A 26,167-nucleotide genomic window follows, 5' to 3' on the forward strand; every position below is an offset into this window, starting at 1 on the left:
TAAAAACATTTAGACTAAACTAGATTAACACTAGAAGTCAGCTTTTCCCAGATCATTATTTGACCTGTTTAGTGACAAAACTCTTAGGAGTTATGGACGTTCAGGTCTATAACTTTAAGGTCTTACTTTTTTAATGTATGTAACAAATAAAAATGCTGATCACAATAAATACTTCAAAATAACTTCCTGGAAAATTGACAGGAATATAAACATATAATAATGATAAGCAAAAGTGGGTGGTGGAAATTCTTGGCAATTCTATGCAGTAACTTGCTGTTTTTTCTTTCTGGGATACTCCTCGCCATCTCTACAGGCTTTTTTCTTTCCAACCTTCTCGGTTTTACTCTCAGTATCTGGCTTGAAGGGAGCTTGCTCTGGCCACTCTGTCTATATTAGCATCTTTCTCACCATCTCTTTATACTAGGGAATTTCTTCTTGAACAGTGTCACTTAAAACTTACTTCTTTGCACTAGGATGCTAGAGTAATGTGGACAAACAGTTGCTTACCTCCAAGTCAGAGAGAGAAAACTTTGAACATGTACAATCCTTTTAAGAAGCATGTATAAAATTCATTAAAGTATCAGAACAAAATAAAATATGCTTCCTATATCAAACTCTATTACTCACAATTATTAACACAAAATAATGTTAATAAGAATTAACAAAGTAGGGCTGGAGAGATGGCTCAGAGGTTAAGAGCACCGACTGCTCTTCCAGAGGTCCTGAGTTCAATTCCCAGCAACCACATGGTGGCTCACAACCATCTGTAATGAGATCTGGCACCCCTCTTCTATATACATAATAAATAAATCTTTAAAAAAAAAAAAAGAATTAACAAAGTAGAGGTAGTTGCAAATATGTCAACAATAACATGTTTAAAAAGAAATTGCTTTTAAATATATGAGGTAAATATTAAATTACTGCAGTGAATTATAACATATAATTAACTGTGTATCAGAAACAGTTATGCAGCTGATGAGGTAAAAGAAGTGAGGAAACAAATGCCTATTAACTAGAGGAAAATAAAACTATAACAAACAGACTTTATCTTAATCTCAACAAACTTTTGTAGTTTTCTATAAAATAATAAAAGAAAATTGCCAACTTTTCCTAAGCAGGAAGCAGAGCAGTGCTAGTAAAGATAAGAAACAGAACACTTCCTTCATCCCTAGTTTACTCATGGAGATCTCATCTATTTCCCCTTCCCAGGGTGGTCCATGTGTCCCTCTTTGAGTCTTCCCTGTTAGTTGGCTTCTCTGGAGTTGTGGGTTGTTACCTGATTATCCTTTGCTTTATATCTAGTATCCACTTATGAGTGGGTACATACCATGTTTGTCCTTCTGAGGCTGGGTTACCTCACTCAGCATGATATTTTCTAGTTCCATCCATTGGCCTGCAAATTTCAGTGTTTTTCTCTGCTCGGTAGTACTCCATTGTGTATATGTACCACATTTTCTTAACCCTTTCTTCAGTTGAGGGGCATCTAGGTTGTTTCCAGGCTCTGGCTATTATGAATAATGCTGCTATGAACATAGTTGAACATGGGTCCTTGTGGTATGATTGAGCATTCCTTGGGTATATGCCCAAAAGTGGTATAGCTGGGTCTTAAAGTAGATTGGTTCCCAATTTTCTGAGAAACTGCCATACTAATTTCCAAAGTGGCTGTACCAGTTTGCACTCCCAGCACTAATGGTGGAGTGTTCTCCTTGCTCCACATCCGCTCCAACATAAGCTGTCTGCAGTGCTTTTGGAGGGTAGGGGATAGCAGATGAGAACAAAAGTGAATGGGATGCTTGAGCTGGAACAGGGAGGGACTGGGAATACAATGAAAAAGATACCATGATAGAGAGAGATATCATGGGGATGGAGAGAAACCCAGTGCTAGGGAAGTTGCCAGGAACCCCCAAGGATAACCTGGACTACTAGCAATAGTGGAAAGGATGCCTGAACTGAACTGGCTTGCCCCAGAGATCAGACTGGTGAATACCCTAACTGTCATCACAGAGCTTTTCTCTAATGACTGATGGAAGCAGATGCAGAGATCCACAGCCAAACACCAGGCAGAGCTCCAAGAGTCCAGTCAAAGAGAGAGAAGAGGGATTCTATGAGCAAGTGTATCAGGATCATGATGGGGAAACATGCAGGGATGACCAAACCAAACTAGAGGGAACTCATGACAGTTGAATCAATGGCTGTGGAGCCTACATGGGACTGGACTAGGCCTTCCACATGGCAAGAGAGTTGTGTAGCTTGATCTGCTTGGTGGGCCCCCTGGCAGTAGGATCAGAATCCATCCCTGGTGCATGAGCTGACTTTTTGGAGCCCACTACCTATGATGGGACACCTCGTGCAACCTTGAGGCAGGGGGAAGGGCTTGGACTTGCCTCTACTGGATGTGCCTCCACATGGGAGGCCTTGCCTTCTTGTGGGGGGAGTGGGGGTAGGTTGGGTGTGGGAGGCTTGGAGAATGGGAGGAGGGAAGAGGGGGATCTTTGATTGTTGTATAAAATGAATGAAAAATTTTTCTTAATAAAAAAATTAAAAAAAGAAATAGAACACTTCCAATAAGGTGATAGAAGACCAAGTCACTCAGAAGAAAACATGTGCTGCTTACAACTAAAATTACTGAATGCATTATTTAAGAATCCTCTTAGTATGTATCAGAAAACAAACAACTAAGCAAGAAGTTACCTAGACAAAGTGGAAGTGAAACCAGAGCAGGGACTCTGAAACACTGAACAGAGCCCAGATGCCTGCTGCACTAGAAACATCTGTCAGGCCTAGAGGTGTTGGATCTTATTTCTAGATCTGTAAAAAAATTAAATATACCAAAAACAAACAAACAAAAAAACATAAACAAAACCAAGAGAAGTCAGGAACCGGGAATCTCAGCCACACACAAGACTGGGAGTGCTGTCTCCACTGTGGGGAGGTGCTTCTCCTCGTGAACTGCTAGGCAGTAAAAGCAAACAATTCCACACTAAGTCAAAGGCCAGAGGAGAGAGGAGACTCAGCCTTATGCTTGCCTCATGTTTGATTGCCCTTCATGGCACAGAACACCTTGTAGCACACAGGCAGACCCTTCCTAAACACAACTTCTGTCCTCAGACCTTAAATAAGTCCTCCAGCTTAGAGCTGTGATGCTGAGATATCACAGTGTCACAGACATTTCTTTCTTTCTTTTTTTTTTAAATGATTTACTATGGTGGATTTTTTTATTTAAGAATTTTTTTTTATTCATTTTGCATATGTGTAGGGCATACATGGGCTGCAAAGAGGGTGCTGAGGGGAAGTTAGACAAGTAGAGCTTAAACTGTTTACTCTGAGAGTAGATACAAATGGTGCCAGAGGAAGTTAGCTTAAGCTGTTTACTCTGAGAGTAGATACATGGATGGTACTGAGAGGAAGTTAGCTTGGGTTGTTTGTATGGAGATCAGATACAAATGGTACCAAAGGAAGTTAGCTCAGGTTGATTATGCTGAGATAAGATACTAAGATCAGGAGATGATGTCAGTGCATAAACAACTTCTAAACAAGAAAATGAGTATAGGGTGACCTTTAAAATGATTGGTTGGTTCCTTCACTCCCTCCTAGAGTTCTGAGGTTTTTGCTATAAGAGAGGCTTACTGCCTAACAGTAAAGGAGTTCTTGCTTGACTTGACTCCCCTCCCTGGTGGGGCAGGACCCCACATATACCAATCACAGATCCCTTCATCCCTCCTCCCTCCCCCAACCCACCCCCCTTTCCCTCCTCCAAAAGGGTAGGGGCTCCCATGGGGAGTCTGCAAAGCTTGGTACATTCAGTTGAGGCAGTACCAAGTCCTTCCCCCTGTATCAAGGCTGTGCAAGGTGTCCCACCATAGGTAGTGGGCTCCAGAAAGCCAGCTCCTGCACCAGGGATGGATCCTGATCTCACTGCTGGGGGCCCCTCAAACAGACCAAGCTATACAACTGTCCCCTGTATGCAGAGGGCCTAGTCCGGTCCCACAGAAATCTCGGTACCGCAGAGCGCAAGGCACCAGCTAAGGGATCGGCACAGAATGGAAACAGGAGCGTGGAGGACAGGCGACGGAGCAGCTGTACAAATCAGAATTTACAGAATGTCAAGAAAGATCGTTTAAAGAGGAAATCAAACAACATACGAGTGACTCTTTGTGACAAACAAGATGCCCTGCACAATCTAAATTCATCTTCAAAAGTAAGGAAAAGGCTGCTGGGCACAGTGCTGTGTGCCTATGACCTCAGCCCTAGGAGGCAGGGGCAAAGGCCAGCCAGTTCCAGCCTGGACTGGAATACAAGACCTGAAATAAATAAATGAATGGGAAGGACTGGAAATGTGAATTCAAGTAAAATATTTTTATTAGTGGTTTGAGAAAAGTTTGTAAAATACCGGTAATAGGGGCTGAATGGCTTGCTCAGCAGTTAAGAGTGATTTCTGCTCTTCCAGAATAGTGAGTTCAGTTCCTAGCACCCATGTAAGATGGCTCAGGCTCTAGGGCATCTGGTACTCTGCCCTGGCCTCTGTGGGCAGCTACACACACACATACATACACATATCACACACACACAAACACACAGGGATAAACCCACATAACACACACATATACACATAAACACACACACACACACACACACACACACACACACACACACACACACACACACACACACAAGAGCACACACACATCCACAAACAAATCTTAACACATCCCTGAAGATATTCGGGGAATTAGGCCTCTCAGGCCCCTTGCTGGTGGTGAACACTGTTAACTCGGTCATTGCTATCACTTTCTAAAATTCAAAACTCACATATGCGTGAGTCACTGGCACAGACAGTTTCATCTAAAATTCCTTTCTTCATATACTTACTCTAGTACATCCAGGTAATTGTGTAGATGGTCTTTACATTATTATATATAAAAGGCAAGCATAGAAAGATTTTGATATCCAACAATAAGAGAGCAGTCAAATGGGCAGCCCCTGTCTGAGAGTGTGGCATGAGGCATGTTAAAGTGTCCTCAGAGGCAGGACGGTTTAGACTGCTGCAGTGTTTAAGTGGGTAGTTTAGTTTAAAATGCTTAAACTTCTTTCATTTTTAAATAGTTTAATTTCATCAAATTTAAAACTGAAATCTGACGTTGTGCGGTTCATTGTACTTAAAAACCAATTTGAGGAAATTATTTGGGGTCTAAGAAAAGGAGACTCATCTTAATTTAAACCATCTTAACTACTTTTAAAGGGAAATCAAAGGCAAGGACAGACAGAGATTGGATGTCTTAGGATACAAAACTCATATACAATTCTGAGTACACACACACACACACACACACACACACACACACATATTCTAGATGAACTCAAGAAAAGTGTTAATCATTGTGCCCTTTAAGGAGAGGCATCAGAAGTCTGAATGGGAGAGAGATGCTTCAGATTGACCAGTTCATTTATTAGAAAACCATGTTGTTTATTTTAAATAATTAAGATAGTATATTTTTGCTTGGTTTTGGTTTTTCTGGAGCCATGATATCACCATATAGCCCAGGCTGGTCTTAAACTCATAATCCTCCAGCCTCAGTCTCTAGCTGCTGGGATTACAGGCACATACCACCTCACTCAGTTATTTGGTTTAATTTTTAATGCATAATTGAATAATGATTATGTAATATATTATAAAATCTTTAATTAAGTTGATGTAAAACAATTTGTGCATATATATATATATTCCCGTCTTTGCAGTTAAGTGTGTGTGTGTGTGTGTGTGTGTGCGTGCGCGCACGTGCGCGCGCTTGTGCGTGCCTGTGTGCCTGTGTGCCTGGTTTTGTGTATGTATGCATCTGAACATGTGGAGGCTAGAGATCAGTTTCAGGTGTCATACCTCAGGTGTCAGGGTCTGTCACTGGGACCTAGGGCTCACAGATTAGGCTAGGCTGACTGACCAGAGAGCCGTGGGGATCCACCCCCCCAGTGCTGGCATTACGAGCATGTGGAATTTTATATGGGTCATGGGAGTTGAACTCTGATCTTCATGCTGGTGTGACAAGGACGTTACTCACTGAACCCACATAACAACTGAGCAATTACCACTCTAATAAACTCACGACAAAAAAAAGAAAGAAGGTATTTCTTTCCCACGTCTTTACAACTTACGACTTTGCTTCACGTCTTTGCTGAAGTGGTCCTCAGTATTTTACTGACCACTTCCTCCTGCGAGTCCTCTTAACAGGCTTTCAGCTCAAGCAAGCAACCCTCTGGAGCTCGGTCTTTGTGTTCCTGGTGCTCATGGATAAGAGAGGGCAGGGCCTGGGAGAGCTCTTAAATTTCTTCCTTCCAATGAAAACCTGTATCCACTGAATTCACAGAAATTTCAGGCTAGCAAAATGCTTTATGCTTTTTCCTCAGAAAATGAAAGGGAAGTTTCTCCACCTTCGGTCAGAATTTTTTTCCGTCTTGTCAATATCTAAGCCTTTGATCTATTCTTGGTTCATTGAAACTAGCTCTTGATTTAAATGTTTTTTCAAATTTTCAGGCCATAGTTTTACTTTCTTTAATTAAGAAAACATTGTGAGTGCTTCGAAGCCAAACTACACATTAATTTTGTGATTTATGAGAAATTGCTAAGATCAATTGCCTCATTTTCAAAAAATTTTAATATGAATTTTCTCCTTTAAAAATGTGTTTTGCACATGCAGGGTTTATCTCTGTTCTGCCTGAATGAAATAATATGGTAACTGCAATTTAAATTAATTCTAGTAAGCAAGAAAAATCTTACCATCTACTCCAATTAGCAATCCTGCCCCACTCCATAGCCCTTCATCCCCACACCTCCTGCCTTCCAGCCTTAGACTTCTAGTTGTACTGTTGACACCTCCAGCATTGGGCTCCAGGGATGAAAAAAATCCCTGCGGGATTTCTAAATTCAATCCATCCTTCAGTAATTACATTTGTAGATAATGGGAAAGAAACCATTAACACAGAGTGCTTTTAAATCATAATTAATTGCACATGCAAACGCACTGCTAAATTTGGATGCTCAATTAAACAGCTAATTGCATTGAAAATGAAAGCATGCCCTTAAATGGAGGACCAGGAGCCCTGGCCCACCTGTGTGCATCCTTTTACTTAAACAAGCAACAGTTTTCTTCTTGGATACAATTATAGGCAGAGTAAGAAAACAAGCCTCCACCTGCCCAAAGTCAAAGACGGAGCCAATCATGCCCGTCACACACTGACATCTGTAGTCCAGATCATCTATTTGAAAACCAGATCCTCTGAAGACAAGGTACCCTAGGGATTTCAAGAGTTTTAGACCTTCAGAAAGTGTTTTTTCTTCTAATGCAGGATATGCTGTGTTATACTATAATACAGTATTCAAAAATGCAGGAAGCATTTTCCTCTGAGCCTTTCACAGGTAATGTCTTGAAGCTTTGATATAAGCAGCTGGCAGTTAAGGTGGATCATTTTTCATAATAGTCAAAATTATCACAAACAAATACACTGTATTACAGTTCTACAGCAAAGGTCATATATCTATATATTGGAATAGATAGTGCATCTCATTACCTGTAGAGCAAAACTCTGACATGGGAAGGGAATGTATAATTGCCATACATTGGAGCAGACAATTTTGATTCAGAGAGATCATGTTTCCCGACCCAAGCCATCCACAGTAGGAAAATGGCTCCATTTTAATACTCTGGTGTTCATCAAAGTGGTGGTAAGCACTAAGACTACACTTTGTGAGATAAGTGAGTTTAAAATATTTACCACACCAAGGGAAATTTGAAAAACTAATAACCATTTTATAAATAAAATTATCAAACTATCTTAAGATCAAAAGTAATTAGGCAGAATAATGTTCCTCCAAATATGCCCATATTTAAGTCCCTGAACCTGTGAATATATTAGCTTACACAGAAAAAGCTAATTAAAGTTTCAGTTGGAAGGAAGCGTGCAAATCAGCCAACCTTAAAATAGGTCCTGAATTATATGCACATGACCAGTATAATCCAAGACTCCTTAAAAATGCAGAGCAGAGGCAGAGGGAGGTGAGAAGCGCTGAGGACTGTGGGGAGGGCACAGATGGATGCATCACTGCCGGCTGGGAGGACAGAGTGGATGCAAGAAGCCCAGGAACGTCAGTGACCTCTACTAGCTGGAAATGTACAGGTGTCAATCCTCCCCTAGAGCCACTGGCAGAAATCACAGGGCTGTTGACACCTTGATTTCATTTTCATGACACCTGCCTCAGACTTCTGACCTCAAGATTTGTAAGAAGGAGCCAGAGAGCTGGCTCAGTGGGTAAAAGCTTGCTGCCAAGCCTGATGACCTGCATTCAGTCCCTGGGATTTGCATAGTGAAGGGACAGAACTGATTCCCATAACTTGTCCTCTGACCCCCTTATGTACATTATGGCACATGCAACCACACATGCGTGTGCACGCGCGTGCACACACACGCACGCATGCACGCACACACTAAATACATGTAATAAAAATTCTGTAAAGAATTGTAAAATTAATAAATGGCTTTTTATTCCACTTAGCTTTAAACCAGTTACTGCAGAAAACAGCTTGAATCATTCATGTCTAAAATGTTTGCAAGGGAATAGCAAACAACTACTTATAGAATAGACTCTCCAAAATGTCGTGACTCTGTTGGGTCGATACCTTCACACATGACATTCGTGTTGTCTGACACCCAGTTGGACTCCAGTAGTCTCAGGAACCATTCTGCTCTCTGAGAGTCCACTCACACTGACACTGCCACATCCACTCACACTCACACATCCACTCACACTCACATTGCTGCATCCATTCACACTTACTCACACTGCTACATCCACTCACACTCACACATCCACTCACACTCACACTATCATATCCACTCACACTTACTGACACTGCCACATCCACTTACACTCACACTGCTGCATCCACTCACACTCACACTGCCGCATCCACTCACACTTACTTACACTGCCGCATCTGCAAATGCAGACTGCATGTGCAGGTCCTTGCTTTGCGAGGATAACTTTTTATTTCCCCCCTCCCCTAAAGCAGACTTGCCAGGCTGTCTGAGAAAGTCTATACCATGCTGATGTAAAGGACTTTGATGGCTGACTTAACTCTTTTTTTTTTTGGTCAACAGGCTTAGTAAAGATGCTTCCCAAATGATGGGTTACATTCTGGTGGATCCATAGTGAATTCAAAATATCACCAAAAGTGCATTTAATGTCCCTGCCCCCGACACAGCTTTGCCACATAGTGCTATGTGGGTGATGGTTCTCCACTGCTGTGACTGCTGTGTTAGCTGCTGAAGCTCAGCATGGCAAGAGTGTAGAAATACACACTGCAAGCATAAAAACAGGTCCAAATTCAAACTTCCCAGTGGGGTTCTATCAAATGCATGTATGGCTTCCATTATTGTCTTAAAGCTGAAAATTGTAGGTGGAGGTACCACCCATGTTTTTAATTGATTTCTCTGTTGCTTTTGGAAAATTCTGCTAATGTAGTGATTTTTAAAGAAAATGGTCCCCAAAGGAAGTGGTACTATTGGGAGGTATAGCCTTGTTGGAGTAGGTGTGGTCTTGTTGGAAGAAGTGTGTCACTGTTGAGGCAGGCTTTGAGGTCTCATATGCTCGAGATACCTCCCATTGTCCCAGATCATTTCCTTTTGCCTGCAGTTCAAGATGTAGCCTGCACCATGTCTGTCTGCATGCTTCCATGTCCCACCATGATGATAATGAGGTAAACCACCTCAGTTAAATGTTTTTCTTTTAAAAGGGTTGCTGTGGTCATGGTGTCCCTTAGCAGAAATAGAAAGCCTAACAAAGATAGAGTGGACATGATACCAGGAGTGGGGTATTGCTGTGATAGACCTGACCATGCTTTTGTTTGAAAAAATGTGGACCTTGGGACTGTGGATTAGAAAATCAGTTGAATGTTTTAAGTTCTGCTTAGTGGGCCACACTTGTGGGAACATGGAAGACAATGGTGCTGAGAATGATTTGAACTGTGAGAGGCTGGCACAAGAAGATTCAGAGGAGAATATTAGTTTGTTATATAGAAATCATTCTTATGATAATTTGTTGAAGAATTTAACAGCTTTTAGCCCTTTTCTGAAGAGTCTACTTGAGGCTAAAGTGAAGAGTTTTGGATTAATTCCGGTGGGAGAGGAAATCTCAAAACAGCCTAGTGTACACTCTGCTGTGTGGTTATTAGTAATAACCCTAATGGCAATTATATGAAGGAAGCATATGATCAGCTTGTTGATTTTGATTTTATAGGGGATTACAGTTAAGAGATTGCATGAATCTCAGAAGAGACTTTGAACTTTAGACTTTTAAATAAGTTTGAGACTGTTAAAGACTATGGGTCTTTCAAAGTTGGACTGAATGCATTTTTATATCGCGATATAGCTACAAACCTTTGGGCCAGGAAGTAGAATGTGGTGGTTTGAAAGAAAATGGACCAAAGGTAGAGGCACTATTGGGAAAAGTAGCCTTGTCGGAGTAGGTGTGGTCTTTTTGGAGGAAGTATGTCACTGTGGCGGTGGGCTCTGCAGTCTCACACATGCTTAAGATACCACCCAGTGTCTCAGACCATTTCCTGTTGCCTGCAAGTTAAGATGTAGCCAGCACCAAGTCTGTCGGCACACCAGCATGTTCTTCCATGATGATAATGAAAATGTAAGCCATCCTAATTAAATATTTTTCTCTTATAAGAGTTGCTTTAGTTAGGTGTCTCTTCACAGCAATAGAAACCCTAACTAAATGGTTAGCAAGCATATGACTTGTAGAAGGGCAAAGTGAAACAAGTATGACTTGGTTATGGCTGAACTGATTTTGCCTGGGAATTAACCAGAGTGTGCACCAAACATCCATGCGCATAGTAAATCTCAAATAAAAGTGTAATTTCATTGACTTCCAGATATTGGGAATTTTATATTTTAATAAATTTAGCATCAGTATTCTGACTAGAGAACCAATAGCATTCTACAGTCACTCTGGTGGGCATCGTGTGCCAGCTCACTCAGGGCTGTTACTGTTTGTCACCCTCTCCATTGACAGACTGATGGGTCCGTCCTTCCTGCTGCTGCCTGAGTCTGACTGGCACTGAAGAGGAAGTTGGAGCGTAAGCAAATGGCACAGAAGCATGGGGACAAGGCACACTTTCTTTGTAGGAGCAAGTATTCATCACTGAAGGAAATTATAACTCTAAAATTATTACATTTTTGACAAAATGAAAAGCAAGAAATCAAGAAGAAAATACTTCCAAGCAACTAAAGAAAGAATTATGATTTGATACTGAGATAGGTGACAGTTTCCAGGAGACTCACACCAAAGTGGGTATAGAAGGAATAGATGAGCACCATAGAGATGCCAGGATAGCTTGGCTAATTCATCTCTTAAACTCTCACTATTAACTCTGAGGAGAGACAGCTGCATTCAGGTAAGGTCATTCAGGTACCACCCTGGAGAGGATTTGACAGTTTCCAGACAACAGTTAGCAAGGGGACCTAGGGGACCTAGTAGCTATGGAGGCAATAATCTCATTGGCAGAGCCTGAGATTCCAAAGATTCACGTGGTGCAATGGGTATAGATGAGTGCATCTCATGAGAGACTAGGAGCTAGAGCAACACAGCTAAGAACTCTGAGATCCTTGACATTCAGAAACTGTAATAAGATTTATTTGAATAAATTTTGAGGCATTTTTTACTCACTAATAAATACCTATTATCTAAAACTAAGGATAATCTGTCTTCATAAAGTACTAAAAGACATAAAGGAGAGCAAGCTGAAAACTATAAAGTGCCAATGCCAACTCCAATTACTGTAGCTCTTACACACACACATACACACACACACACACACACACACACACACACACACACACCTATACATGTTAGGTAACATGAATACTTTTACAGATTTCCAGAAATCCTGAAATGCCATAGAGAGTATTGTGTGTGCTCTGGGTGTGCTCTGTCTGCTGGCTTGTCCAGGTGACAGTCATCCCAGATATGACCTGTGATGGTAGCATATGGTCCACTGAGCCTTGCAATCCAGATTGAGGTACCTTTAGTGACCCGGTCCCCACCTCCTCTAGAAGTCAAATTGATACAGTATAGAAGCCAACGTGTCTACCATTAATAACATCATTTAGAATAAGCTTTTTAGCATGCCAAAGTCTCCATATATAAAAATACAATGTCAATCATCAGGTAAGTTGCAAGAGTCACAAAAGGCCAATCCTGTATTTGAAATGTAGAGAGCCTAAACTCATTTATTGCCAAACCTGGTTCTATATAGATATTTATGTTTACATATATCTCTTCATCTATGAAACATCCTGCCTCAGTTTCTTTTCTTGTTGCCGTGATAAAAGACTGATGAAGGCAACTGAGACAAGGTTTATTTTAGGTCTTGGTTCAAGGTGCAGTCCATTGTGGCAGGAAAGTCAAGACAGCATGATCATGAGTCATCTTGACAGATGCATGATCAGAACAGAAACAGTTAAACATATACATGCTAGTGCTCAGCTTGATCCCTCCATCTTATATGGCATAGAATCCCGTGCCCAGGAAATGGTCCCACCCACAAGTAATGTGGCTCTTCCCCATACATTAACATAATCAAGACAATTCCTCATAGGTATACCCTGAAGTCCATCTTCCAGGTGATTCTAGATTTTGTGAAGTTGACAAGTAACACTGTCACACATCCTCATCATGCTATCATCTAGAGTCTCTGTTTTAACGCAAATATCTTGGAATTCAATCATGTATATACTATTCCTGCGTGGTCTAGATGTTCAATAGAATTGTTCTGCAAAGAAATCTGTCTTCCTCCGTAGAGTCATTGGGGAAATCACTGGTGTCCTCATTGGGACCCTGTGTCTCTGTGATAATGAGGGCATCCTGGATCTCTTTCAGTGGTCTAGGAGACAAGCGAGTGTTTTAATGGGAAAGCTGGAAACACCAAAAACAATTCTTGGTATCTGTGTCTCTTTGTCCCTCACAAGTACTTGTATAACTTTCTTTGTTCAGATTCCTCATCAATAAAACGTAATGAAAAAAATGTAACAATTTAAACACATATTACCAGCTTTGTTTGAGAATCATACAAAATTGTAACTTTTAAAAATGAACATTTAATAAAAGTATAAAGGTTTCAAGCTTTAGGTCAGACAAAAATCATGAATGAGTTAAATACTATTCTTTGAAGCTAAAGAATCATTGCAGAATTGTGAACCAAACACTGGTTGATCGCTGAGGGGAACAGTGTGTGGAAAAGTCTAGAAGTGCGAGGGAGAAAAGAAGTCGGGCTGCATGAGTGTGTCCTCTGTGGTCTCCTGTAACACAGAGGAATGAGGGGTTTGAGCCAGGGAGGCAGCAGAGGGCTTGCTTCGCTGCAAAATCATTAGGTTGGATATTTAAGAGCTCCAGCTTGGTTGGCGAGCTTGGAAAACAGAATTCAGGAGTCCTGACCATAGACAGACCCGCATGACAGATTAAAAGTGTCAGTGTTTTAGAAAATACACAGTACTCCCCATATAAAGCGGGGTGACTATCCCCCTTTTAAGCTTACATTGTTTATGTGAGTTTTTCTCTTCATCTGCTTCTGATTTACGTCCAGTCATCTCACTTTCCTATTTACATTGCATATCCAACATTTCATTTGTGTCTTGACTCTTTTCAGCATTTATTCTGTTTTTCAAAACTGAATGTGTCTTCTGTAAGCCTCTTCAAACTCTCCCCTCTTCAGTTTCTAGAACCTTCCTTACTCTGCTAACAAATCCATGTGTTTGATGCATGGGACACTCTCATTACATGTGAACAAATATGAACTTTAATTTACAACAAACTATGGGGGATCATAATTGTATCCTGCAACAATCAAACTTACATTTGAAATTACTTCTACTGGGTCACCTATACCGTCTTAGGTGGCCCTGAGGAGGGTTTTATTAAGGTGAGAAAATGGTTTGTAGAAAGAGGCCCAACATTTCCTCACATAAAACATATTTTTACGGCTGAAAGGGCTGAGTCATTTTCAAGCTCCTGAAGTCCTGGTTTGCAAGCACAGCCTTTACGTCTTGCATTTCAGCCTTTATCCTTACACAAAACAGAAATCTGTTTTATCAGGCACACAAATAACTCAGAATTATCCCTGTAAGCCAGGCTTACATTTGGATGTGGAAAGATGAAGCAGAGGATGATAGATGCATCTCAAATCCAGCATTGATGAACATCACCAACAGCTATGTGCCTCATGTCTGAGGGGCAGACAACTGGCTCCCTGTGAGGAGGGTTCCCTGTCCACATGGTTACATGTCAGAGGTCTGCCTGCTATCGTTTGCTCCTACAAGTGTCTTGTTGTTTGGTTAGAGGTCCGGGTTTGGGTTAAAAAGATAAGTAAATAAAACAGTGGTAGTGCTTTGCATAGACGGGAAATCACGAGTGTAAGTGGAGGATTTTCTCTATCCCACCCTTTCCTACAGCCACTTCCAAATAATCGCTCAGAGGCTTGCATTCATTTTAAATGCTTGGCCAATGGCTCAGGCTTGCTACTAGCTAGCTCTTACATTTAAGTTAACCCATATTTCTTATCTATGCTTTGCCACGTGGTTCATGGCTTGTTACTCATTTTCTACATTTTCTTCCTTGGTGGCTGACTGGCATGTCCCTGACTCTGCCCCCCTTCTCCCCATTATTCTTAGTTTGGCTTTCCCACCTAACTTCCTGCCCAGCTACCAGCCTGTAGGCTTCTTTTAAACCAATGAAAGTAATACATATTCATAGAGTAGAAAAGGATTGTTCCATAGCACAAGAGCAAGAAAGAGTCCTCAGAGGAGTTAATATTAAAGTTATTGTCACATTCTGTTGGAAGTCTGTGGTCATGTTTGAGCTTTCAGTGTAGCCTGAAAAGATCTGTCTTCAGATGTCAGATCAAGATTCTTATTCAAATGCTTCTTCTCAGGCTGCCTACTAGCTGCCATTTCAGCTTAACTTTCTTTTCTGAAACTCCTAACATCATCATAAAAATCCAGAAGTGTCCAAGTGATGATAGGTTGGTTTCAAGTACAGGAAGGAAGCATAGTCCTGGGATGAGTGTGTTCTGCTGCTGAGCTCATCTTAGTAGACCACATCTGGACAAACCAGGTAGGAAGCAGGGAAGGCAGAGCTCTGGACACTTTGAGAAAGAAGAGCACAATCTAAAATATGGTGAGAGGACTTGACTTCAGCGAGCTTATTGTGGTTGGTTTAGGTAGAGCTTGTTTACAACTGCTGGGTGAAATAATTTTTGAAAGAGCCTCTTTTACTCTGAAAACACTCCTGGTTTGGATGATAAATTACAGCTAAGCTTGACTAGTACAAAGCTCACATGTCCACCCTTAAAGAACTGCAGCATTAGAGGGTTCTAAAGAAGACTGGGGCTTTGATCTAGATCCACAGGAGCGCAGGCAAGAAGGAAAAAGATGGACATGCTGCACAAATGCAGGTGGCCTGACTCCAAAGACAGCTCACCCAAGGCAGCAGCATATCACTGGTGACTTCAGAGAAGAGTCTCCAAGTATTGCCAAAACAGTCTCATGTCAGAGATAGATAATTCAGTGCTAAGTCCTGCACTGGCCATTTACACTTTAAAAAAATTGAGAGATAAATGAAGGAATTAAATACTGATGGTATAAAACATGGGTTGCTTTTCAAAAGTAGGTAAGAGAGAAAGTGGCTTTGCTGATTTCAGGTGCTATGGGAGCTGTAGGCCAATGTGCAAATGTTAGCAAGTTCAAGACTCATATCCCTCAGAACCTGAACACAGAACAGAGATTACACGAAGACACCCCTATTGCAAAGTTATGTATTCATTATGTATTTGTGAGTAACACACATTTTTAAAGGAGAACAGGACACCTTGAAAAGATGCAGGCTCTCAATGTCATGGCCATGAGTATAGCTGGAAAAACATAAGGCCTTAGTGAAGCCTGAGGAAGTAAAGCCCAAGATCTGAAGGGGGTGTCAACCATAGGCTTGATGATGTTGTCTACCAAAAGACATGCTTGTGATTACATTACCGAGGTTCTCAGGTTATGTAATCCATCCATGGCTAAAACCAATGCTCACACAGGGCCTAGATCCAGACTCAGGCTCAGATTCCAGCTCAAACTTCAGTTTGGGCTCTCTTGCAAGCTCCTAGCTCTACCCTGGCTCCCAGGAAACGAGAGGAAGTATTAGCCATTGAGAAGGTACAGATGTGGATATTGGATACTGTCTGCAGGGAGCTGGTGTCTTTCTGTGATGTTTGTGCAAATAATTTTGAGGTAGGAAAGGGTTTTAAAACAGAACAAAACAACCAGAAAGGAGAGTAGAAAGGAAAAACTCTAAAATGGTTCTTAAACATTTGGGAATAAGTTTAATATAAAAACGTAATTGAGTCAGAATTATAGTGTAGCGTCATTTTTTTAAACTGTCACTTTGGCAATGGTAAGAGGAGAGAGGCACTTTCATATTAGAGATAGCAGGGAATAAATTGTTGTAATCTCAGCTGAGAACGGCTTGGCAATATGTATGAATACATAAAACATGTTCTTTTTGACCTAGAAATTTCTACTTTCAGAAAACACCTCATTGCTGTTCTTGCATAGATATGGATAATATCATATGAAAGTGTGTACTGAAGCACTATTTGTAAAACTCAAGATATTAAGATAACCGAATATATTTATAGGAGTGCAGGCAAGTGATACAATATTGAGCATTAACTAAGCATCAGGTACTTAAGCGTTTACTCCTATTGATTAATTTATCTTTTTATAAAATAAGTCACAAGGTAGAGATGAATATTAGCTTCTTTTAGCACACAAAGAAACTGAGGTTACACATTTAAGTGTTTTGTATGTGGTAAAACAGCTACTAAAGAGTACATGTGGGATTGATTGATCCTAGAATCTAGTCTCCAAATTACATATAATCATAGCTTGTTATTTCATTCTTCTCTCTTATATTACATCCCAGTTGCAATTTCTGCTCCCTCCCCTTCCCCCATTCTTTCCTCCTCACCTCTCCTCTTCCCCAGATACACCCCCCTTGCCTCCCCTCAGAAAAGAGCAGGCCTCCCAGGGACACCAACCAAACATGGCATAGCTTTTTTTTTTTTTTTTTTTTTTTGGTTTTTCGAGACAGGGTTTCTCTGTGTAGCTTTGCACCTTTCCTGGAACTCACTTGGTAGCCCAGGCTGGCCTCGAACTCACAGAGATCCGCCTGGCTCTGCCTCCCAAGTGCTGGGATTAAAGGCGTGCGCCACCACCGCCCGGCTAATAGCTTGTTTTTAAAAGTGTGAAGCTTTTCATTGTTATTCTTAACAACTCCAAGGTAGACCTGTGTGTGCTTTTATGGTATGGCCTCTATGATGTCATCTGAAGTGAAAATAGAATGGTGCACTGTATTAAATATAAATATCCTTGTAGGAACAAATACACACATGAGTTGTGTACATGGACACTCTCTAGAGAGCTATAAAAATGTAGGAAGTCTCTGTGAGCAGTCATCTCCTAATTGGATCACAGAGGTCAGAGGCCAGAGCCCACTGAATTCATTCTTGTCATGATTTGATTCTAAACTGTGGCCCAGAGGCTCCTGCCCTGAGGGTCTCCATGAGGGCATGCCTGTGGGTAGCTGGGTAGTTAGTCTCTAAGACATGAGGCCTTCCTGGGAGGAAGAAGCCACTTGGAACATTATGGACTCCTAGTTCGGGGCTGTCTCTGAACTGAGGCAGTCTGTTGTGCCTTCCATTCTGGGATGGTCTGTGTCCTCTGAATAGTGACACCAAATCTTCCCATAAATGACTTCTGCTGGTGTTTTGTTTAATCAATGTGAAGTTACTCATACAACACTGTGGGCTCTGTTCAACCTCCTAAATTTTAGGTACTGTTTCTATTACTTTTTAAAAGGAAAAGACAATAAAAGCACAGAAGCAACAGATGAAATGACGGGGCCGTTGACACAGCTTGCGTTCCGAGGCAGTGAAGACTCTGAAGGCTGTGTGTGGGAAGAAGACCCGACTTAAAGGAGAGCAGCCTGGTTCAACCCGAGGCTTTGTAAGAGTTCACATTCTTGTTAACTCCAGTTAAAAACAATGCTGGAGCGGAGGTTGGAGAGGCGGCTCAATGGGCAAGAATACCTGCTGTTCTTGAGGACCTGAGTTAGGTTCCCATCACCCACACTTGGCGGCTCACGACTGCTTGTAACTCCAGTTCCAGGGGACCTGATTCCTGCTTCTGGCCTCTGTGGATACTGTGCATTAGTGGCATGTATATACACACTCAGGGGCAAATACACATACTTAAACATTAAAATAAACCTTTTAAATTAATGAAATCAGATCTACCCTCTTAATAAAACTTGTCAACACTGTTTCTAATTATATGCACATTTTCACAACGCATCACCACGGTTTATTCCTCTCGCACAGCTGAAACTGTGTCAACATATACGACCAGCTCAGGCTCGCTACCAGCTGATCTCGGAGTCACTTTTGCCTCGCCCTCCCTGCAACACTTGACAAAAGCAACTGAACGGAAGGGGATGGTTACCGTATCTCTGTCAGAGGACTTCAGCTCTCAATGACAGACAGCATAGCACAGAGGCTCAGTCCAGGTAGCAGTGGCATCCAGCAGAGCCGGTGTGTGCTAGAAGCAGAGAAGCGGCCATGCCATCATTTGAGGCCATGCGTGCCCACGCATGTGCCATAATGAGCATGTGGAGATCAGAGGACAATTTGCAGGAAGCGGTTCTCTCCTTTAGCCATATGGGTTCCTCAGGGTCAACCTAAGGTCCTCAGGCTTGGCAGCAAGTATCTTCACCAGTTTTTTTTTTATTACAATGATTTTGTTTTGATTTTTTCTTTTAAAAGGGAAGGAAAATGAGCCCAAGCTTTGTGCATACTGCCACTGAAGTAGCAACCTGTAATTTCTTCAAGGTTACCGGGGACAAGATTTTCCTAAATGTCCCAGGCTTGTCTGGAACTGACATTCTTCTTGCCTCAGTTGCCTCAGTAGCTAGAGGTATAGGCAAGCGCAGTCATGCTCAGCTTCATTGCTACATCTTAATATTGCTTTCCTTTATTTCTCAATTAGGATTCTAAAAGATAATTAAACTTGTGAAAATTATCAGAGAAGCTATTCTTCCATGCTTTCCTAATGGAAACACCTAGCTCTTGCCTGAGGGATATAAGAAAATAATTAAGCCATTACATATAACATGAGAAGGGCCTTAGGGATAGTGTTTGGATCTTATACTGGGTGGGAAAGGGATTTTCTGGTATCCTTCAGCTGTAGGGATGGCAGGATTGTGGCAATAGTTGTGCTGTAGTGGAATCAGCTTGGTACAGAAGAGAGACCATGGGTCACAATCAAGAGAACTCCAGGGCCAGACTAGCTTAACTAGTCACCGTTCTTAGAGCTTCAGCGGGTTAGGGTAGACCTCAGGCCTTGCTCTTCTGACTGGAGCATATCTGTAGTGGAAGGAAGCAGCTGAGGGCCACTGACAAGATAAGTCCCTCTTTTCCAGAGCAGTGCATCTGACAATAGGAAGCTGCCAGTGGCATACCAAACAACTTGAGTATGTGTCTGCTGCTGTGGGATGGTCTGTATGTCAAATTACTCTGATTGGTCAATAAACAAAACACTGATTGGCCAGTGGCTAGGCAGGAAGTATAGGCGGGACTAACAGGAGAAAAGAAAGAACAGGAAGGCAGAGGGAGTCACTGCCAGCTGCTGCCATGACAAACAGCATGTGAAGATGCTGGTAAGCCACAAGCCACGTGGCAAGGTATAGATTTATGGAAATGGATTAATTTAAGATATAAGAACAGTTAGCAAAAAGCCTGCCATGACCATACAGTTTGTAAGCAATATAAGTCTCTGTGTTTACTTGGTTGGGTCTGAGAGGCTGTGGGACTGGTGGGTGACAAAGATTTGTCCTGACTGTGGGTAAGGCAGGAAAATTCTAGCTACAGTCTGCCCTTACACTTTCGCCATTTGGGGACCATCATGATGCTTGCTATCTGAGGAGCATGTACATTATTACTTATCAAATGGCCCTTTTTAAAATCTGTTAACAGGCTGTAGGGATGGCTCAGCTGTTAAAGGCTAGGCTCACAACCAAAAGCAAAATCTGATAACTTTTTGATGTAGGCATTTACGGCTATCAGCTTTTCTCTTAGGATCACTTTTAATGAATTTCATGAATTTCAAATTTTGCAATTTCAGTTTTGTTTGCTTAAAAATCTTTCTTTCTTTCCTTCTTCTTTCTCTCCTCCTCCTCCTCCTCTTCCTCCTCCTCTTCCTCCTCCTCCTCCTCCTCCTCCTCTTCCTCCTTCTCCTCCTCCTTCTATTGGTCTGAATCAATGCCTCACCAAGTAGCCTTGGCTGTCCTAAACCTCACTATGAAGTCCTGGTTGGTTTGAACTCAGAGACCCACCTGCCTCCGCTTCGCAACTGTTCATATTATAGATAATTCTGGTTTCTCATTTGCTCTCTCTTTGGCTCACTGTTTGCTGAAATGTGCATTTCCATCCCATTATGAATCTTTATTCCTTTTGCTGTTGATTTCTGGTTTCCTTGCACATTTGCATGAACAGTGGCTTGGGATGATTTCAGTCTTCTTAACTGTGTGTTAAGAACTGCTGAGGGCTTCCTGAGAGCCATCCTGTGGAATGCCCTGTGTATGTCTGGGGTGATGTGCATTTCTCTGTCAGACCCTGTGTATGTCTGATTGATTTTGGTATATTTCAAGTCTTCAGTTTTCCTTGCTGATGTATAAATATTCCATCTATTATTGAACATGGTATACTGAAATAGTTTACTAGTTTATTATGTTACTGTCTTTCTGTCATTTTAATTTATCAATGTTGCTCCATCAAGCCAGGTGATCTGGTGTTGGTGGGTTCATATTTATATCTGTTACTTCTTCCTGAAGTAGGTTCTCTTTTTATAATATCACTTCAATCTTGTGACAGAATTTTAATTAAAAATACATATGTGTGGGTGTTTTTTATTGCATGGATGACTGTGTGCCCTGGGCATTGTCGAGAGTGTCTGATCCCTTGGAACTAAAGTTACAGATAATTGTGAGCTACTATGTTGGTTCTGGGACTTGAACCCAGGTGCTGTGGAAGTGCGCATGATTCTCTTACCACTAAGCCATCTCTCTAACCCTTGATTTGAAGTAGATTCTGTTTATATCTAAATAGATAAATCTATTTATACCATTCAGGCTGGCCTTGAACTTACAATCCTTGTACCTCAGCTTCCTGAGTGGGATTATACACTGGTACATGCACTTGTGGCTCCTTGTGAGAGTTTTTTCTTGTTTATTTATTTATATTTACATTTATATTTTATTTATTTATTTATTTGGGTTTTTTTTTGAGACAGGGTTTCTCTTTCACAGCCCTGACTGTCCTGGAACTCACTTTATAGACCAGGCTGGCCTTGAACTCACAGACATCTGCCTGTTTCTGGCTCCTGAGTACTGGGGTTAAAGGCGTGCACCACCACCACTTGGCTCTTGCTTATTTTTGACATTGTAATTTAATTATAGCTATCCCTTCTCTTTCCTCTCTCAAATCTTCCTATGCACCCTTTTCCTTCAAACTTGTGGTCTCTTGTTTCATTGTTACTGCATGCATATATATATATACCTATATATGAATATACATATTTACATCTGTTACCTCTACCTCTTCTACTTTGTGGTGCAAAGTAGATTTTCTTTGTATAATATCACTTCAATATAAATATATTCATTATATATATTCATATATATACATACCTAAATATAACCTGTTGAGTCTATATAAAATTCTTTGTATGTGTGTTTTCAGGACTGACCATTTGGCACTGGACAACCAATTGGTGTGCTCTTCTCTTTGGAGGACCACCCCTCCTGCTCCTAGCCTTCCTCAGCTAACTATCATTCTTTGTGTACTGTTGATGCCTCCTGAGATTTTCCCCACCTGTGACAGTTCTTGATGGGAAATTGTGTGTGTGTGTGTGTGTGTGTGTGTGTGTGTGTGTGTGTTGTTGTTGTTGTTGTTGTTGTTTGAGTGTTTGCACATGTGTGTTCAGGTGCATGAACCTTAGTACAGGAAGAGGGTGTCAATCCCTCAAGGTTGCAGTTACAGGTACGTGGGGCCTGTGAGGTTTGGTTTGTAGATTATAGGCCTCGACCTCTGAGTCCATGATGAGACAGCAAGTGCTCCTAATTTCTGAGCCATCTTTCCAGTCCCCTGAAGTTTACTTTCTTGGTGCAATTATATTCTTCTTCTTGTCTTTCTTTTTTCTTCATAGAATGCCACATTCTATGTGTGTCTTTAAACCTTCCGGCACTATGTTGTACACAGTGTGTAGTTGTTGCTGTTTCACTCCATTCTACCACCAGAAGCAATTACTTGCCGTTTCTGACCTGAATGGAATAGAGGAGCCTCGTTTGGGTTGTTGGGAGCTTTCATAAAGGAAAGTGGTCTCTAGTAAATCAGCATCTCTGTGGTGCAAAGAAGGTCCAGGGCTTCCTTTTTCATCATCTTTCTTATACCACCTTCACATATTCTCATATGCTAATCAATGTGTAAAAAGACATGTCTGGATCAGGATATGTATTGGGCTGCAGGGAACACAGAACTTGAAAATGCCGAGTCTCCTGCATTGAAAGGTTTATCAATGGCTTCCTGGGACATCTGATGGTCACCAAATTATTGTTTTAACAGATCAGCATGTATACCAAACAAGCAGCTTTAAGAGCTGTGCCTCAGACTTAGTTAATGCACTCATTTTCACCTAGAACACAGACAACTTCAAAGTAATTTGCCTTCTAGTGTTAAACTTTGACTGATAGACTAAATCAAATAATATGTGCATTTCAGCAATGGATCCTAACTTGATTATCTGAGAAATTTTCATGATAAACGATGAAAATTAACCCAGACAATGTCTAATCATGTAGCTATAAACATTGCAAAATTATAGGATTCATCAAAGGACTATGGATAGAAAAACAGAAATTCCAGAAGTTCAGTATGGAGAGAAAACACAAAACTTTTAGGATATTTCATTTCTAAGTAAGTTATTGTCTTTACATTAGCAGCAAATAAGATTTGACTTTTCCTTGAGGATCAGCTTGGTTCTTTTAAATCTCCAGACAGTATTCTTTACATTAGCTACAAGTGAAAGATATTTTCTGAAACCAACCTTCAGACATTATTTTTCTTTTATTCTCTGAGGAATTTGTCAGAAGCAGAATGAAATTCAATGAAAAGAACTTTAGGCATATCTGCAGTGAGCTGAAATCATATGAAAGGAATGAAGATAAATAAATCATTTATCAAAAAATGAAAAAACCAGGCCTTTAAAACCCTAACAGGGAAACACCCTGTTGCTACCTTAAAAAATGGACTATTAAGCGCCATGCTCACACTGTAGTGAAGTTGCTACTTTGTCTGTGTAGAGCACATGAGGATTTTTTTTTTAATTTACTTCTCTTTAGAGGCTCTGATACAATCCATCCAAGTTAGGAAGAAACTAAGCTTTTTCTTTCAATCGTTTGTGAGATTCTCAGTTGGAATTCTCCTGCTTGGCCTTTATAGATTTTACATTTCAACATTGAAGAACAAAGTTTAAAGCCTGAAAGATGGCCTGATGCTCATGAATATTTAAATAAGTGAATACCTAAGGTGACTTGTTGTAAATATCCCTAATAAAATAAATGTGTCCTGCAAAGAGCTTTTCCAATGTGATGGAGGCACAGGTATTAGAACTGACAATAGTGTGGGTGACTTGGTTCACAGCCATACTTTACTTGGAGATAGAAGAATGAAGTCAGCAACATTAGAATGATTATTTAATATTTATGTGGTTGTGTGGAGTGAGTCACAGGCTTGAAGGTTCCAGAAGGAAAAGAAAGACCAAAGCCAAGGAGTTGCATCACAGTGGGGAAAGGAATTTACGTAAGAAGTGCTCCTACATTTCCAGTGTGCCCACGTGTGAAAAGCAGAACTGTAGAGGCTTGGCAGTGGGAGACAGACGCTGACATGGCAGCCTCTGTGCAGCTCACAGGCAGAATATTAAACTATTTGCCTGAGGATAAACATGTTGTTGAAATGTGTTGACTGTAAGTGATAACAAAATCAGTAGAATAATGTTAATATGGTGTTTACCTACATCGTACCTCTCACTATCTGTCTTCTATTTTTATCATCTATTAATTTATCTATCCATCTATGTATGTATGTATGTATGTATGTATCTATCTATCTATCTATCTATCTATCTATCTATCTATCTACCTACCTATATCATCACCATCTACTATCTATCTATCTATCTATCTATCTATCTATCTATCTATCTACACCTATTATCTATCTAATTATCCATCTGTCACCTATTATCTGTCTTCTATCTATCCATAAATATTTATCCATCTATCATCTACTCACATAACCATGATACTGCAGGTTACTCTATCAAATCTAAAAGATAAATCCTCCATTCCAACAATAAGAGACAGAGAACTCTCTTCAAGGTAAAATAAGGTAAAATTTGAAGCTTAATGTCAAACACTGAATGACTATGAAGGAAGGATCCCACCGTCCCTTTATTTTTTGTACCCAGTACTCTTTGGGGAATATTTATAGCTTGGAAATAGGCTGGGCAATGCTAAACCTTTAGTCCCTAAGCCTAAAGCCGTGCTCTAAAATTGAGTGAGCTGTGATAGACACATCATCCTTAAGCAAATGATGTTCTTTCTATGCAGACTTTATGTTGAGGGGAACGAGTGAGAGGAAAAGCAGAAGCAAGAAGAGAGAGTCTTCATGTGGCACTGAAGCCCAGTGCTTTCAAGAAGACAGGGATAGAATTCAGATTGGGTAAGAAGAGCTTCACTGTGTAGTGCGTCTCTGAGAAAGTCTAGCAGCACAGAATGTTCCACAGAAGGGCTCAGCAGCAAGACGGCCTGTTTGGCTCTGGTGCCTCCACCATGCTCATTATGACTAGCTCAGCTGGAGGCTCTCAACCCCAGTAAGAATGGATCAGTGGATTCCAAATGTTGGACTTGTGAGTGCCTGCCTCACATCATGTTTTCCTCCTCAGAACTAAATCTGCCATTTTCCAACCTCAAGTAAGTCCAAGGTAGCAATGGAACATTCACACTAATGCATTCCTATGTACACTGTGATAGGCATCACTAATTAATCACTGTAATCTTTTTGCTGATCCCAATAGCAGCATTGGACACTTCTCAACCCAACTCCCTGGGCAGTCGGCATAATATGTTCAGCTTATGAGATAAAGCTGGTCAGTGCATGTAGTTAAGTCTCTGGCATTTTCTATAAACGTTGCAGAGATATAGGTGAGCCTGAAATGTTGCAGAGGGGAAAATGGGGCTTCATGTGTGGATGTCTTGCTGAATATCAATAAATTCTCGAAGTTTCTCTACAAGTTCTCTCAAGCGGTGCATACATTATGTTGCATAGACCTATACACATCCCTATCGTGTATTGCCCAGGTGTATGCGTGTAAACCTTTTATCATCAAGCTGAAGTCCAGTCACGATCAATTTCTACTCTCGGTTCTGCTCGACAGACAAATGCTTCGGCTCCTCTCTTCTTCTCTGATAGCGAATCAGCTCTTCGTTGGGGGCGGGGACTCAGCCTCTTGCAGCCAGCCAGGCATGCTTTGCTGACACTGCAGTTCTCTGCATATCGTTGTGTGTGTCGTTCCACGCACAGTCAGAAGCACGTCGGAGACGACTGCCTCTGGGTTTGGATCCTGTAATAGGGCACTTGGTGAAATCTTCATTTTATGGATAGTATTCTTTAATGTAGAAATGGAATAATACCATTGTACTGGAGAGCAAATTGGGGTTTGTGAATCCATTTCTAACATTTCTTTGACATTTTTTATTTCCTCAAGTTCCCCTTGGTTGAGAATTAAAAAAAAAAATTCTAAGAGCAAGAGATGTCCAAGGAGTTTTGCTTATGTATTAAATTCTTGCTACAGGGCAAATCTCCTGACCCAGGAAGATTTATTCTAAAACTTTTATAAATAATCCCACCCCTTTCATATACTTCTTCCTACATTCTAATTACATTTTGAAAAATGCAAGAAC

The sequence above is a fragment of the Peromyscus maniculatus genome, chromosome 5 (assembly GCF_049852395.1).
Source record: "Peromyscus maniculatus bairdii isolate BWxNUB_F1_BW_parent chromosome 5, HU_Pman_BW_mat_3.1, whole genome shotgun sequence".
Lineage (NCBI taxonomy): Eukaryota > Metazoa > Chordata > Mammalia > Rodentia > Cricetidae > Peromyscus > Peromyscus maniculatus.